This window comes from Oncorhynchus gorbuscha, linkage group LG11 (genome assembly GCF_021184085.1).
Source record: "Oncorhynchus gorbuscha isolate QuinsamMale2020 ecotype Even-year linkage group LG11, OgorEven_v1.0, whole genome shotgun sequence".
Taxonomy (NCBI): domain Eukaryota; kingdom Metazoa; phylum Chordata; class Actinopteri; order Salmoniformes; family Salmonidae; genus Oncorhynchus; species Oncorhynchus gorbuscha.
Window position 1 is genome coordinate 87,472,960 of NC_060183.1, and position 17,438 is coordinate 87,490,397.

The following is a 17,438-nucleotide window of genomic DNA, read 5'->3' on the forward strand; positions in this document are numbered from 1 at the left end:
CCAGGAGAGACCATTACCCATCCCAGCTCCAGAACAGATACTACCCATCCCAGCTCCAGAACAGATACTACCCATCCCAGCTCCAGAACATATACTACCCATCCCAGCTCCAGAACATATACTACCCATCCCAGCTCCAGGAGAGACCATTACCCATCCCAGCTCCAGAACAGATACTACCCATCCCAGCTCCAGAACAAATACTACCCATCCTAGCTCCAGAACAGATACTACCCATCCCAGCTCCAGAACAAATACTACCCATCCTAGCTCCAGCTCCAGAACAGATACTACCCATCCCAGCTCCAGAACAGATACAACCCATCCCAGCTCCAGAACAGATACAACCCATCCCAGCTCCAGGAGAGACCATTACCCATCCCAGCTCCAGAACAGATACAACCAATCCCAGCTCCAGAAGAGACCTTTACCCACCCCAGCTCCAGAAGAGACCATTACCCATCCCAGCTCCAGAAGAGACCATTACCCATCTCAGCTCCAGGAGAGACCATTCCCCATCCCAGCTCCAGAACAGACCATTACCCATCCCAGCTCCAGAACAGATACTACCCATCCCAGCTCCAGAACAGATACTACCCATCCCAGCTCCAGAACAGATACTACCCATCACAGCTCCAGAACAGATACTGCCGATCCCAGCTCCAGGAGAGACCATTACCCATCCCAGCTCCAGAACAGATACTACCCATCCCAGCTCCAGAACAGACCATTACCCATCCCAGCTCCAAAACAGATACTACCCATCACAGCTTCAGAACAGATACTACCCATCCCAGCTCCAGAACAGATACTACCCATCCCAGCTCCAGAACAGATACTACCCATCCCAGCTCAAGAAGAGACCATTACCCATCCCAGCTCCAGAACAGATACTACCCATCACAGCTCCAGAACAGAACACTACCCAGAGCAGCTCCAGAACAGGCCATTACCCAGCCAAGCTCCAGAACAGACCTCTACCCAGAAAAGCTCTATAAAATTAAACATCCATCCCAGTTCCAGGAGAGACCATTACCCATCCCAGCTCCAGAACAGATACTACCCAGAGCAGCTCCATAAAATTAAACTTCCAGAACAGATACTACCCATCCCAGCTCCATGAGAGACCATTACCCACCCCAGCTCCAGAACAGACCACTACCCAGAGCAGCTCCAGAACAGGCCATTACCCAGCCAAGCTCCAGAACAGACCTCTACCCAGAGCAGCTCTATAAAATTAAACATCCAGAACAGGACATTACCCAGCCCAGGTCCGGAACAGGACATCACAAGAACATCCCAGCTCCAGAACAGATACTACCAATCCCAGCTCCAAAACAGATACTACCCATCCCAGCTCCAGAACAGATACTACCCATCCCAGCTCCCTAACAGATACTACCCATCTCAGCTCCAGAACAGATACAACCCATCCCAGCTCCAGAACGGATACAACCCATCCCAGCTCCAGGAGAGACCATTACCCATCCCAGCTCCAGAACGGATACAACCCATCCCAGCTCCAGAAGAGACCATTACCCATCCCAGCTCCAGAAGAGACCATTACCCATCCCAGCTCCAGAAGAGACCATTACCCATCTCAGCTCCAGGAGAGACCATTACCCATCCCAGCTCCAGAACAGATACTACCCATCCCAGCTCCAGAACAGATACAACCCATCCCAGCTCCAGAAGAGACCATTACCCATCCCAGCTCCAGAAGAGACCATTACCCATCCCAGCTCCAGAAGAGACCATTACCCATCTCAGCTCCAGGAGAGACCATTCCCCATCCCAGCTCCAGAACAGACCATTACCCATCCCAGCTCCAGAACAGATACTACCCATCCCAGCTCCAGAACAGATACTACCCATCCCAGCTCCAGAACAGATACTACCCATCACAGCTCCAGAAGAGACCATTACCCATCCCAGCTCCAAAACAGATACTCCCCATCACAGATCCAGAACAGATACTACCCATCCCAGCTCCAGAACAGATACTAACCATCCCAGCTCCAGAACAGATACTACCCATCCCAGCTCCAGGAGAGACCATTACCCATCCCAGCTCCAGAACAGACCATTACCCATCCCAGCTCCAGAACAGATACTACCCATCCCAGCTCCAGAACATATACTACCCATCCCAGCTCCAGAACATATACTACCCTTCCCAGCTCCAGGAGAGACCATTACCCATCCCAGCTCCAGAACAGATACTACCCATCCCAGCTCCAGAACAAATACTACCCATCCTAGCTCCAGAACAGATACTACCCATCCCAGCTCCAGAACAAATACTACCCATCCTAGCTCCAGAACAGATACTACCCATCCCAGCCCCAGAACAGATACAACCCATCCCAGCTCCAGAACAGATACAACCCATCCCAGCTCCAGGAGAGACCATTACCCATCCCAGCTCCAGAACAGATACAACCAATCCCAGCTCCAGAAGAGACCTTTACCCACCCCAGCTCCAGAAGAGACCATTACCCATCCCAGCTCCAGAAGAGACCATTACCCATCTCAGCTCCAGGAGAGACCATTCCCCATCCCAGCTCCAGAACAGACCATTACCCATCCCAGCTCCAGAACAGATACTACCCATCCCAGCTCCAGAACAGATACTACCCATCCCAGCTCCAGAACAGATACTACCCATCACAGCTCCAGAACAGATACTGCCGATCCCAGCTCCAGGAGAGACCATTACCCATCCCAGCTCCAGAACAGATACTACCCATCCCAGCTCCAGAACAGACCATTACCCATCCCAGCTCCAAAACAGATACTACCCATCACAGCTTCAGAACAGATACTACCCATCCCAGCTCCAGAACAGATACTACCCATCCCAGCTCCAGAACAGATACTACCCATCCCAGCTCAAGAAGAGACCATTACCCATCCCAGCTCCAGAACAGATACTACCCATCACAGCTCCAGAACAGACCACTACCCAGAGCAGCTCCAGAACAGGCCATTACCCAGCCAAGCTCCAGAACAGACCTCTACCCAGAAAAGCTCTATAAAATTAAACATCCATCCCAGTTCCAGGAGAGACCATTACCCATCCCAGCTCCAGAACAGATACTACCCAGAGCAGCTCCATAAAATTAAACTTCCAGAACAGATACTACCCATCCCAGCTCCATGAGAGACCATTACCCACCCCAGCTCCAGAACAGACCACTACCCAGAGCAGCTCCAGAACAGGCCATTACCCAGCCAAGCTCCAGAACAGACCTCTACCCAGAGCAGCTCTATAAAATTAAACATCCAGAACAGGACATTACCCAGCCCAGGTCCGGAACAGGACATCACAAGAACATCCCAGCTCCAGAACAGATACTACCAATCCCAGCTCCAAAACAGATACTACCCATCCCAGCTCCAGAACAGATACTACCCATCCCAGCTCCCTAACAGATACTACCCATCTCAGCTCCAGAACAGATACAACCCATCCCAGCTCCAGAACGGATACAACCCATCCCAGCTCCAGGAGAGACCATTACCCATCCCAGCTCCAGAACCACTACCCATCCCAGCTCCAGAAGAGACCATTACCCATCCCAGCTCCAGAAGAGACCATTACCCATCCCAGCTCCAGAAGAGACCATTACCCATCTCAGCTCCAGGAGAGACCATTACCCATCCCAGCTCCAGAACAGATACTACCCATCCCATCTCCAGAACAGATACAACCCATCCCAGCTCCAGAAGAGACCTTTACCCATCCCAGCTCCAGAAGAGACCATTACCCATCCCAGCTCCAGAAGAGACCATTACCCATCTCAGCTCCAGGAGAGACCATTCCCCATCCCAGCTCCAGAACAGACCATTACCCATCCCAGCTCCAGAACAGATACTACCCATCCCAGCTCCAGAACAGATACTACCCATCCCAGCTCCAGAACAGATACTACCCATCACAGCTCCAGAAGAGACCATTACCCATCCCAGCTCCAAAACAGATACTACCCATCACAGATCCAGAACAGATACTACCCATCCCAGCTCCAGAACAGATACTAACCATCCCAGCTCCAGAACAGATACTACCCATCCCAGCTCCAGGAGAGACCATTACCCATCCCAGCTCCAGAACAGATACTACCCAGAGCAGCTCCATACAATTAAACATCCAGAACAGATACTACCCATCACAGCTCCAGAACAGACCACTACCCAGAGCAGCTCCAGAACAGGCCATTACCCAGCCAAGCTCCAGAACAGACCTCTACCCAGAAAAGCTCTATAAAATTAAACATCCAGAACAGATACTACCCATCCCAGCTCCAGGAGAGACCATTACCCAACCCAGCTCAAGAACGGATAAAACCCATCCCAGCTCCAGGAGAGACCATTACCCATCTCAGCTCCAGAAGAGAACATTACCCATCCCAGCTCCAGAACAGACCATTCCCCATACCAGCTCCAGAACATACCATTACCCATCCCAGCTCCAGGAGAGACCATTACCCATCTCAGCTCCAGAACAGATACAAACCATCCCAGCTCCAGGACAGATACTACCACTCCCAGCTCCAGGAGAGACCATTACCATCCTAGCTCCAGAACAGATACAACCCATCCCAGCTCCAGAAGAGACCATTACCCAACCCAGCTCCATAACGGATACAACCCATCCCAGCTCCAAGAGAGACCATTACCCGTCCCAGCTCCAGAAGAGAACATTACCCAACCCAGCTCCATAACGGATACAACCCATCCCAGCTCCAAGAGAGACCATTACCCATCCCAGCTCCAGAAGAGAACATTACCCATCTCAGCTCCAGAAGAGAACATTACCCATCCCAGCTCCAGAACAGATACTACCCATCACAGCTCCAGAACAGATACTACCCATCCCAGCTCCAGAACAGATACGACCCATCCCAGCTCCAGAAGAGACCATTACCCATATCAGCTCCAGAACATACCATTCCCCATCCCAGCTCCAGAACAGATACGACCCATCCCAGCTCCAGGAGAGACCATTACCCATCACAGCTCCAGAACAGATACTTTCCAGAACAGCTCCATATAATTACACATCCAGAACAGATACTATCCATCAAAGCTCCAGTAGAGACCATTATCCATCACAACTCCAGAACAGACGACTACCCAGAGCAGCTCCATAAAATTAAACATCCAGAACAGATACTACCCATCCCAGCTCGAGGAGAGACCATTACCCACCCCAGCTCCAGAACAGACCTCTACCCAGAGCAGCTCCATAAAATTAAACATCCAGAACAGATACTACCCATCACAGCTCCAGAACAGACCACTACCCAGAGCAGCTCAATAAAAGTAAACATCCAGAACAGGACATTACCCAGCCCAGATCTAGAACAGGACATCACATGAACATCCCAGCTCCAGAACAGATACTAGCAATCCCAGCTCCAAAAGAGATAATACCCATCCCAGCTCCAGAAGAGATACTACCCATCCCAGCTCCAGGAGAGACCATTACCCATCCCAGCTCCAGAACAGATACTACCCAGATCAGCTCCATACAATTAAACATCCAGAACAGATACTACCCATCACAGCTCCAAAACAGACCACTACCCAGAGCAGCTCCAGAACAGGCCATTACGCATCTCAGCTCCAGAACATATACTACCCATCCCAGCTCCAGGAGAGACCATTACCAATCCCAGCTCCAAAACAGATACTACCCATCCCAGCTCCAGAACAGATACTACCCATCTCAGCTCCAGAACAGATACAACCCATCCCAGCTCCAGAACGGATACAACCCATCCCAGCTCCAGGAGAGACCATTACCCATCCCAGCTCCAGAACAGATACAACCCATCCCAGCTCCAGAAGAGACCATTACCCATCCCAGCTCCAGAAGAGACCATTACCCATCCCAGCTCCAGAAGAGACCATTACCCATCCCAGCTCCAGGAACCATTCCCCATCCCAGCTCCAGAACAGACCATTACCCATCCCAGCTCCAGAACAGATACTACCCATCCCAGCTCCAGAACAGATACTACCCATCCCAGCTCCAGAACAGATACTACCCATCACAGCTCCAGAACAGATACTACCCATCCCAGCTCCAGGAGAGACCATTCCCCATCCCAGCTCCAAAACAGATACTACCCATCACAGCTCCAGAACAGATACTACCCATCCCAGCTCCAGAACAGATACTACCCATCCCAGCTCCAGGAGAGACCATTACCCATCCCAGCTCCAGAACAGATACTACCCAGAGCAGCTCCATACAATTAAACATCCAGAACAGATACTACCCATCACAGCTCCAGAACAGACCACTACCCAGAGCAGCTCCATACAATTAAACATCCAGAACAGATACTACCCATCCCAGCTCCAGGAGAGACCATTACCCATCCCAGCTCCAGAACAGATACTACCCATCACAGCTCCAGGAGAGGCCATTACCCAACCCAGCTCCAGAACGGATACAACCCATCCCAGCTCCAAGAGAGACCATTACCCATCCCAGCTCCAGAACAGATACTACCCAGATCAGCTCCATACAATTAAACATCCAGAACAGATACTACCCATCACAGCTCCAAAACAGACCACTACCCAGAGCAGCTCCAGAACAGGCCATTACGCATCTCAGCTCCAGAACATATACTACCCATCCCAGCTCCAGGAGAGACCATTACCAATCCCAGCTCCAAAACAGATACTACCCATCCCAGCTCCAGAACAGATACTACCCATCTCAGCTCCAGAACAGATACAACCCATCCCAGCTCCAGAACGGATACAACCCATCCCAGCTCCAGGAGAGACCATTACCCATCCCAGCTCCAGAACAGATACAACCCATCCCAGCTCCAGAAGAGACCATTACCCATCCCAGCTCCAGAAGAGACCATTACCCATCCCAGCTCCAGAAGAGACCATTACCCATCCCAGCTCCAGGAGAGACCATTCCCCATCCCAGCTCCAGAACAGACCATTACCCATCCCAGCTCCAGAACAGATACTACCCATCCCAGCTCCAGAACAGATACTACCCATCCCAGCTCCAGAACAGATACTACCCATCACAGCTCCAGAACAGATACTACCCATCCCAGCTCCAGAACAGATACTACCCATCCCAGCTCCAGGAGAGACCATTACCCATCCCAGCTCCAGAACAGATACTACCCAGAGCAGCTCCATACAATTAAACATCCAGAACAGATACTACCCATCACAGCTCCAGAACAGACCACTACCCAGAGCAGCTCCATACAATTAAACATCCAGAACAGATACTACCCATCCCAGCTCCAGGAGAGACCATTACCCATCCCAGCTCCAGAACAGATACTACCCATCACAGCTCCAGAACAGATACAACCCATCCCAGCTCCAGAACGGATACAACCCATCCCAGCTCCAGGAGAGACCATTACCCATCCCAGCTCCAGAACAGATACAACCCATCCCAGCTCCAGAAGAGACCATTACCCATCCCAGCTCCAGAAGAGACCATTACCCATCCCAGCTCCAGAAGAGACCATTACCCATCCCAGCTCCAGGAGAGACCATTCCCCATCCCAGCTCCAGAACAGACCATTACCCATCCCAGCTCCAGAACAGATACTACCCATCCCAGCTCCAGAACAGATACTACCCATCCCAGCTCCAGAACAGATACTACCCATCACAGCTCCAGAACAGATACTACCCATCCCAGCTCCAGGAGAGACCATTCCCCATCCCAGCTCCAAAACAGATACTACCCATCACAGCTCCAGAACAGATACTACCCATCCCAGCTCCAGAACAGATACTACCCATCCCAGCTCCAGGAGAGACCATTACCCATCCCAGCTCCAGAACAGATACTACCCAGAGCAGCTCCATACAATTAAACATCCAGAACAGATACTACCCATCACAGCTCCAGAACAGACCACTACCCAGAGCAGCTCCATACAATTAAACATCCAGAACAGATACTACCCATCCCAGCTCCAGGAGAGACCATTACCCATCCCAGCTCCAGAACAGATACTACCCATCACAGCTCCAGGAGAGGCCATTACCCAACCCAGCTCCAGAACGGATACAACCCATCCCAGCTCCAAGAGAGAACATTACCCATCTCAGCTCCAGAAGAGAACATTACCCATCTCAGCTCTAGAAGAGAACTTTACCCATCCCAGCTCCAGAACAGATACTACCCATCACAGCTCCAGAACAGATACTAACCATCCCAGCTCCAGAACAGATACAACCCATTCCAGCTTCCAGAACAGATACAACCCATCCCAGCTCCAGAACGGATACAACCCATCCCAGCTCCAGGAGAGACCATTACCCATCCCAGCTCCAGAAGAGACCATTACCCATCCCAGCTCCAGAAGAGACCATTACCCATCCCAGCTCCAGGAGAAACCATTCCCCATCCCAGCTCCAGAACAGACCATTACCCATCCCAGCTCCAGAACAGATACTACCCATCCCAGCTCCAGAACAGATACTACCCATCCCAGCTCCAGAACAGATACTACCCATCCCAGCTCCAGGAGAGACCATTACCCATCCCAGCTCCAGAACAGATACTACCCAGATCAGCTCCATACAATTAAACATCCAGAACAGATACTACCCATCACAGCTCCAGAACAGACCACTACCCAGAGCAGCTCCATATAATTAAACATCCAGAACAGATACTATCCATCACAGCTCTAGAACAGACCACTACCCAGAGCAGCTCCATAAAATTAAACATCCAGAACAGATACTACCCATCCCAGCTCCAGGAGAGACCATTACCCACCCCAGCTCCAGAACAGACCATTACCCATCCCAGCTCCAGAAGAGACCATTACCCATCTCAGCTCCAGAACGGATACAACCCATCCCAGCTCCAAGAGAGACCATTACCCATCCCAGCTCCAGAAGAGAACATTACCCATCTCAGCTCCAGAGGAGAACAATACCCATCCCAGCTCCCTAACAGATACTACCCATCACAGCTCCAGAACAGATACTACCCATCCCAGCTCCAGAACAGATACAACCCATCCCAGCTCCAGGAGAGACCATTACCCATCCCAGCTCCAGAAGAGTCCATTACCCATCTCAGCTCCAGAACAGACCATTCCCCATCCCAGCCCCAGAACATACCATTACTGATCCCAGCTCCAGGAGAGACCATTACCCACCCCAGCTCCAGAACAGACCACTACCCAGAGCAGCTCCATATAATTAAACATCCAGAACAGATACTATCCATCACAGCTCTAGAACAGACCACTACCCAGAGCAGCTCCATAAAATTAAACATCCAGAACAGATACTACCCATCCCAGCTCCAGAACAGATACTACCCATCCCAGCTCCAGAACAGATACTACCCATCCCAGCTCCAGGAGAGACCATTACCCATCCCAGCTCCAGAACAGATACTACCCAGAGCAGCTCCATACAATTAAACATCCAGAACAGATACTACCCATCACAGCTCCAGAACAGACCACTACCCAGAGCAGCTCCATACAATTAAACATCCAGAACAGATACTACCCATCCCAGCTCCAGGAGAGACCATTACCCATCCCAGCTCCAGAACAGATACTACCCATCACAGCTCCAGGAGAGGCCATTACCCAACCCAGCTCCAGAACGGATACAACCCATCCCAGCTCCAAGAGAGACCATTACCCATCCCAGCTCCAGAACAGATACTACCCAGATCAGCTCCATACAATTAAACATCCAGAACAGATACTACCCATCACAGCTCCAAAACAGACCACTACCCAGAGCAGCTCCAGAACAGGCCATTACGCATCTCAGCTCCAGAACATATACTACCCATCCCAGCTCCAGGAGAGACCATTACCAATCCCAGCTCCAAAACAGATACTACCCATCCCAGCTCCAGAACAGATACTACCCATCTCAGCTCCAGAACAGATACAACCCATCCCAGCTCCAGAACGGATACAACCCATCCCAGCTCCAGGAGAGACCATTACCCATCCCAGCTCCAGAACAGATACAACCCATCCCAGCTCCAGAAGAGACCATTACCCATCCCAGCTCCAGAACAGATACTACCCATCCCAGCTCCAGGAGAGACCATTACCCATCCCAGCTCCAGAACAGATACTACCCAGATCAGCTCCATACAATTAAACATCCAGAACAGATACTACCCATCACAGCTCCAGAACAGACCACTACCCAGAGCAGCTCCATATAATTAAACATCCAGAACAGATACTATCCATCACAGCTCTAGAACAGACCACTACCCAGAGCAGCTCCATAAAATTAAACATCCAGAACAGATACTACCCATCCCAGCTCCAGGAGAGACCATTACCCACCCCAGCTCCAGAACAGACCACTACCCAGAGCAGCTCCAGAACAGACCATTACCCAGCCCAGCTCCAGACCAGACCTCTACCCAGAGCAGCTCAATAAAATTAAACATCCAGAACAGGACATTACCCAGCCCAGGTCTGGAACAGGACATCACAAGAACATCCCAGCTCCAGAACAGATACTAGCAATCCCAGCTACAAAACATATAATACCCATCCAAGCTCCAGAACAGATACTACCCATCCCAGCTCCAGAACAGATACTACCCATCCCAGCTCCAGGAGAGACCATTACCCAACCCAGCTCCAGAACGGATACAACCCATCCCAGCTCCAGGAGAGACCATTACCCATCCCAGCTCCAGAACAGACCATTCCCCACCCCAGCTCCAGAACAGATACTACCCATCCCAGCTCCAGAACAGATACTACCCATCCCAGCTCCAGAACAGATACTACCAATCCCAGCTCCAGAAGAGACCATTACCCATCTCAGCTCCAGAACAGACCATTCCCCATCCCAGCTCCAGAAGAGACCATTACCCATCTCAGCTCCAGAACGGATACAACCCATCCCAGCTCCAAGAGAGACCATTACCCATCCCAGCTCCAGAAGAGAACATTACCCATCTCAGCTCCAGAGGAGAACAATACCCACCCCAGCTCCCTAACAGATACTACCCATCACAGCTCCAGAACAGATACTACCCATCCCAGCTCCAGAACAGATACAACCCATCCCAGCTCCAGGAGAGACCATTACCCATCCCAGCTCCAGAAGAGACCATTACCCATCTCAGCTCCAGAACAGACCATTCCCCATCCCAGCCCCAGAACATACCATTACCGATCCCAGCTCCAGGAGAGACCATTACCCACCCCAGCTCCAGAACAGACCACTACCAAGAGCAACTCCATATAATTAAACATCCAGAACAGATACTACACATCACAGCTCCAGAACAGACCACTACCCAGAGCATCTGCATAAAATTAAACATCCAGAACAGATACTACCCATCCCTGCTCCAGAACAGATTCTACCCATCCCAGCTCCAGGAGAGACTATTACCCAACCCAGCTCCAGAACGGATACAACCCATCCCAGCTCCAGGAGAGACCATTACCCATCCCAGCTCCAGAAGAGAACATTACCCATCTCAGCTCCCTAACAGATACTACCCATCACAGCTCCAGAACAGATACTACCCATCCCAGCTCCAGAACAGATATAACCCATCCCAGCTCCAGAACAGACCATTCCCCATCCCAGCTCCAGAACATACCATTACCTATCCCAGCTCCAGGAGAGACCATTACCCACCACAGCTCCAGAACAGATACTACCCATTCCCAGCTCCAGAACAGATGCTATCCATCCCAGCTCCAGAACACATACTACCCATCCCAGCTCCAGGAGAGACCATTACCCATCCCAGCTCCAGAACACATACTACCCATCACAGCTCCAGAAGAGACCATTACCCATCCCAGCTCCAGAAGAGACCATTACCCATCTCAGCTCCAGAACAGATACAACCCATCCCAGCTCCAGAACAGATACTACCAAACCCAGCTCCAGGAGAGACCATTAACATCCTAGCTCCAGAACAGATACTACCAATCCCAGCTCCAGGAGAGACCATTACCACCCTAGCTCCAGAACAGATACTACCCATCCCAGCTCCAGGAGAGACCATTACCCTTCCCAGCTCCAGAACAGATACTATCCACCCCAGCTCCAGAACAGATACTACCCATCCCAGCTCCAGGAGAGACCATTACCCTTCCCAGCTCCAGAACAGATACTATCCATCCCAGCTCCAGAACAGATACTACCCATCCCAGCTCCAGAACAGATACTACCCATCCCAGCTCCAGAACAGATACTACCAAACCCAGCTCCAGGAGAGACCATTAACATCCTAGCTCCAGAACAGATACTACCAATCCCAGCTCCAGGAGAGACCATTACCACCCTAGCTCCAGAACAGATACTACCCATCCCAGCTCCAGGAGAGACCATTACCCTTCCCAGCTCCAGAACAGATACTATCCACCCCAGCTCCAGAACAGATACTACCCATCCCAGCTCCAGGAGAGACCATTACCCTTCCCAGCTCCAGAACAGATACTATCCACCCCAGCTCCAGAACAGATACTACCCATCCCAGCTCCAGAACAGATACTACCCATCCCAGCTCCAGAACAGATACTACCAATCCCAGCTCCAAAACAGATACTACCCATCCCAGCTCCAGAACTGATACTACCCATCCCAGCTCCCTAACAGATACTACCCATCCCAGCTCCAGAACAGATACTACCCATCCCAGCTCCAGAACAGATACTACCAATCCCAGCTCCAGAAGAGACCATTACCCATCTCAGCTCCAGAAGAGACCATTACCCATCCCAGGTCCAGAAGTGACCATTAACCATCTCAGCTCCAGAACGGATACAACCCATCCCAGCTCCAAGAGAGACCATTACCCATCCCAGCTCCAGAAGAGAACATTACCCATCTCAGCTCCAGAGGAGAACAATACCCATCCCAGCTCCCTAACAGACACTACCCATCACAGCTCCAGAACAGATACTACCCATCCCAGCTCCAGAACAGATACAACCCATCCCAGCTCCAGGAGAGACCATTACCCATCCCAGCTCCAGAAGAGTCCATTACCCATCTCAGCTCCAGAACAGACCATTCCCCATCCCAGCCCCAGAACATACCATTACTGATCCCAGCTCCAGGAGAGACCATTACCCACCCCAGCTCCAGAACAGACCACTACCCAGAGCAGCTCCATATAATTAAACATCCAGAACAGATACTATCCATCACAGCTCTAGAACAGACCACTACCCAGAGCAGCTCCATAAAATTAAACATCCAGAACAGATACTACCCATCCCAGCTCCAGAACAGATACTACCCATCCCAGCTCCAGAACAGATACTACCCATCCCAGCTCCAGGAGAGACCATTACCCATCCCAGCTCCAGAACAGATACTACCCAGAGCAGCTCCATACAATTAAACATCCAGAACAGATACTACCCATCACAGCTCCAGAACAGACCACTACCCAGAGCAGCTCCATACAATTAAACATCCAGAACAGATACTACCCATCCCAGCTCCAGGAGAGACCATTACCCATCCCAGCTCCAGAACAGATACTACCCATCACAGCTCCAGGAGAGGCCATTACCCAACCCAGCTCCAGAACGGATACAACCCATCCCAGCTCCAAGAGAGACCATTACCCATCCCAGCTCCAGAACAGATACTACCCAGATCAGCTCCATACAATTAAACATCCAGAACAGATACTACCCATCACAGCTCCAAAACAGACCACTACCCAGAGCAGCTCCAGAACAGGCCATTACGCATCTCAGCTCCAGAACATATACTACCCATCCCAGCTCCAGGAGAGACCATTACCAATCCCAGCTCCAAAACAGATACTACCCATCCCAGCTCCAGAACAGATACTACCCATCTCAGCTCCAGAACATATACTACCCATCCCAGCTCCAGGAGAGACCATTACCAATCCCAGCTCCAAAACAGATACTACCCATCCCAGCTCCAGAACAGATACTACCCATCTCAGCTCCAGAACAGATACAACCCATCCCAGCTCCAGAACGGATACAACCCATCCCAGCTCCAGGAGAGACCATTACCCATCCCAGCTCCAGAACAGATACAACCCATCCCAGCTCCAGAAGAGACCATTACCCATCCCAGCTCCAGAACAGATACTACCCATCCCAGCTCCAGGAGAGACCATTACCCATCCCAGCTCCAGAACAGATACTACCCAGATCAGCTCCATACAATTAAACATCCAGAACAGATACTACCCATCACAGCTCCAGAACAGACCACTACCCAGAGCAGCTCCATATAATTAAACATCCAGAACAGATACTATCCATCACAGCTCTAGAACAGACCACTACCCAGAGCAGCTCCATAAAATTAAACATCCAGAACAGATACTACCCATCCCAGCTCCAGGAGAGACCATTACCCACCCCAGCTCCAGAACAGACCACTACCCAGAGCAGCTCCAGAACAGACCATTACCCAGCCCAGCTCCAGACCAGACCTCTACCCAGAGCAGCTCAATAAAATTAAACATCCAGAACAGGACATTACCCAGCCCAGGTCTGGAACAGGACATCACAAGAACATCCCAGCTCCAGAACAGATACTAGCAATCCCAGCTACAAAACATATAATACCCATCCAAGCTCCAGAACAGATACTACCCATCCCAGCTCCAGAACAGATACTACCCATCCCAGCTCCAGGAGAGACCATTACCCAACCCAGCTCCAGAACGGATACAACCCATCCCAGCTCCAGGAGAGACCATTACCCATCCCAGCTCCAGAACAGACCATTCCCCACCCCAGCTCCAGAACAGATACTACCCATCCCAGCTCCAGAACAGATACTACCCATCCCAGCTCCAGAACAGATACTACCAATCCCAGCTCCAGAAGAGACCATTACCCATCTCAGCTCCAGAACAGACCATTCCCCATCCCAGCTCCAGAAGAGACCATTACCATCTCAGCTCCAGAACGATACAACCCATCCCAGCTCCATTACCCATCCCAGCTCCAGAAGAGAACATTACCCATCTCAGCTCCAGAGGAGAACAATACCCACCCCAGCTCCCTAACAGATACTACCCATCACAGCTCCAGAACAGATACTACCCATCCCAGCTCCAGAACAGATACAACCCATCCCAGCTCCAGGAGAGACCATTACCCATCCCAGCTCCAGAAGAGACCATTACCCATCTCAGCTCCAGAACAGACCATTCCCCATCCCAGCCCCAGAACATACCATTACCCATCCCAGCTCCAGGAGAGACCATTACCCACCCCAGCTCCAGAACAGACCACTACCAAGAGCAACTCCATATAATTAAACATCCAGAACAGATACTACCCATCACAGCTCCAGAACAGACCACTACCCAGAGCATCTGCATAAAATTAAACATCCAGAACAGATACTACCCATCCCTGCTCCAGAACAGATTCTACCCATCCCAGCTCCAGGAGAGACCATTACCCAACCCAGCTCCAGAACGGATACAACCCATCCCAGCTCCAGGAGAGACCATTACCCATCCCAGCTCCAGAAGAGAACATTACCCATCTCAGCTCCCTAACAGATACTACCCATCACAGCTCCAGAACAGATACTACCCATCCCAGCTCCAGAACAGATATAACCCATCCCAGCTCCAGAACAGACCATTCCCCATCCCAGCTCCAGAACATACCATTACCTATCCCAGCTCCAGGAGAGACCATTACCCACCACAGCTCCAGAACAGATACTACCCATTCCCAGCTCCAGAACAGACATGCTATCCATCCCAGCTCCAGAACACATACTACCCATCCCAGCTCCAGGAGAGACCATTACCCATCCCAGCTCCAGAACACATACTACCCATCACAGCTCCAGAAGAGACCATTACCCATCCCAGCTCCAGAAGAGACCATTACCCATCTCAGCTCCAGAACAGATACAACCCATCCCAGCTCCAGAACAGATACTACCAAACCCAGCTCCAGGAGAGACCATTAACATCCTAGCTCCAGAACAGATACTACCAATCCCAGCTCCAGGAGAGACCATTACCACCCTAGCTCCAGAACAGATACTACCCATCCCAGCTCCAGGAGAGACCATTACCCTTCCCAGCTCCAGAACAGATACTATCCACCCCAGCTCCAGAACAGATACTACCCATCCCAGCTCCAGGAGAGACCATTACCCTTCCCAGCTCCAGAACAGATACTATCCATCCCAGCTCCAGAACAGATACTACCCATCCCAGCTCCAGAACAGATACTACCCATCCCAGCTCCAGAACAGATACTACCAAACCCAGCTCCAGGAGAGACCATTAACATCCTAGCTCCAGAACAGATACTACCAATCCCAGCTCCAGGAGAGACCATTACCACCCTAGCTCCAGAACAGATACTACCCATCCCAGCTCCAGGAGAGACCATTACCCTTCCCAGCTCCAGAACAGATACTATCCACCCCAGCTCCAGAACAGATACTACCCATCCCAGCTCCAGGAGAGACCATTACCCTTCCCAGCTCCAGAACAGATACTATCCACCCCAGCTCCAGAACAGATACTACCCATCCCAGCTCCAGAACAGATACTACCCATCCCAGCTCCAGAACAGATACTACCAATCCCAGCTCCAAAACAGATACTACCCATCCCAGCTCCAGAACTGATACTACCCATCCCAGCTCCCTAACAGATACTACCCATCCCAGCTCCAGAACAGATACTACCCATCCCAGCTCCAGAACAGATACTACCAATCCCAGCTCCAGAAGAGACCATTACCCATCTCAGCTCCAGAAGAGACCATTACCCATCCCAGCTCCAGAAGAGACCATTACCCATCTCAGCTCCAGAACGGATACAACCCATCCCAGCTCCAAGAGAGACCATTACCCATCCCAGCTCCAGAAGAGAACATTACCCATCTCAGCTCCAGAGGAGAACAATACCCATCCCAGCTCCCTAACAGATACTACCCATCACAGCTCCAGAACAGATACTACCCATCCCAGCTCCAGAACAGATACAACCCATCCCAGCTCCAGGAGAGACCATTACCCATCCCAGCTCCAGAAGAGTCCATTACCCATCTCAGCTCCAGAACAGACCATTCCCCATCCCAGCCCCAGAACATACCATTACTGATCCCAGCTCCAGGAGAGACCATTACCCACCCCAGCTCCAGAACAGACCACTACCCAGAGCAGCTCCATATAATTAAACATCCAGAACAGATACTATCCATCACAGCTCTAGAACAGACCACTACCCAGAGCAGCTCCATAAAATTAAACATCCAGAACAGATACTACCCATCCCAGCTCCAGAACAGATACTACCCATCCCAGCTCCAGAACAGATACTACCCATCCCAGCTCCAGGAGAGACCATTACCCATCCCAGCTCCAGAACAGATACTACCCAGAGCAGCTCCATACAATTA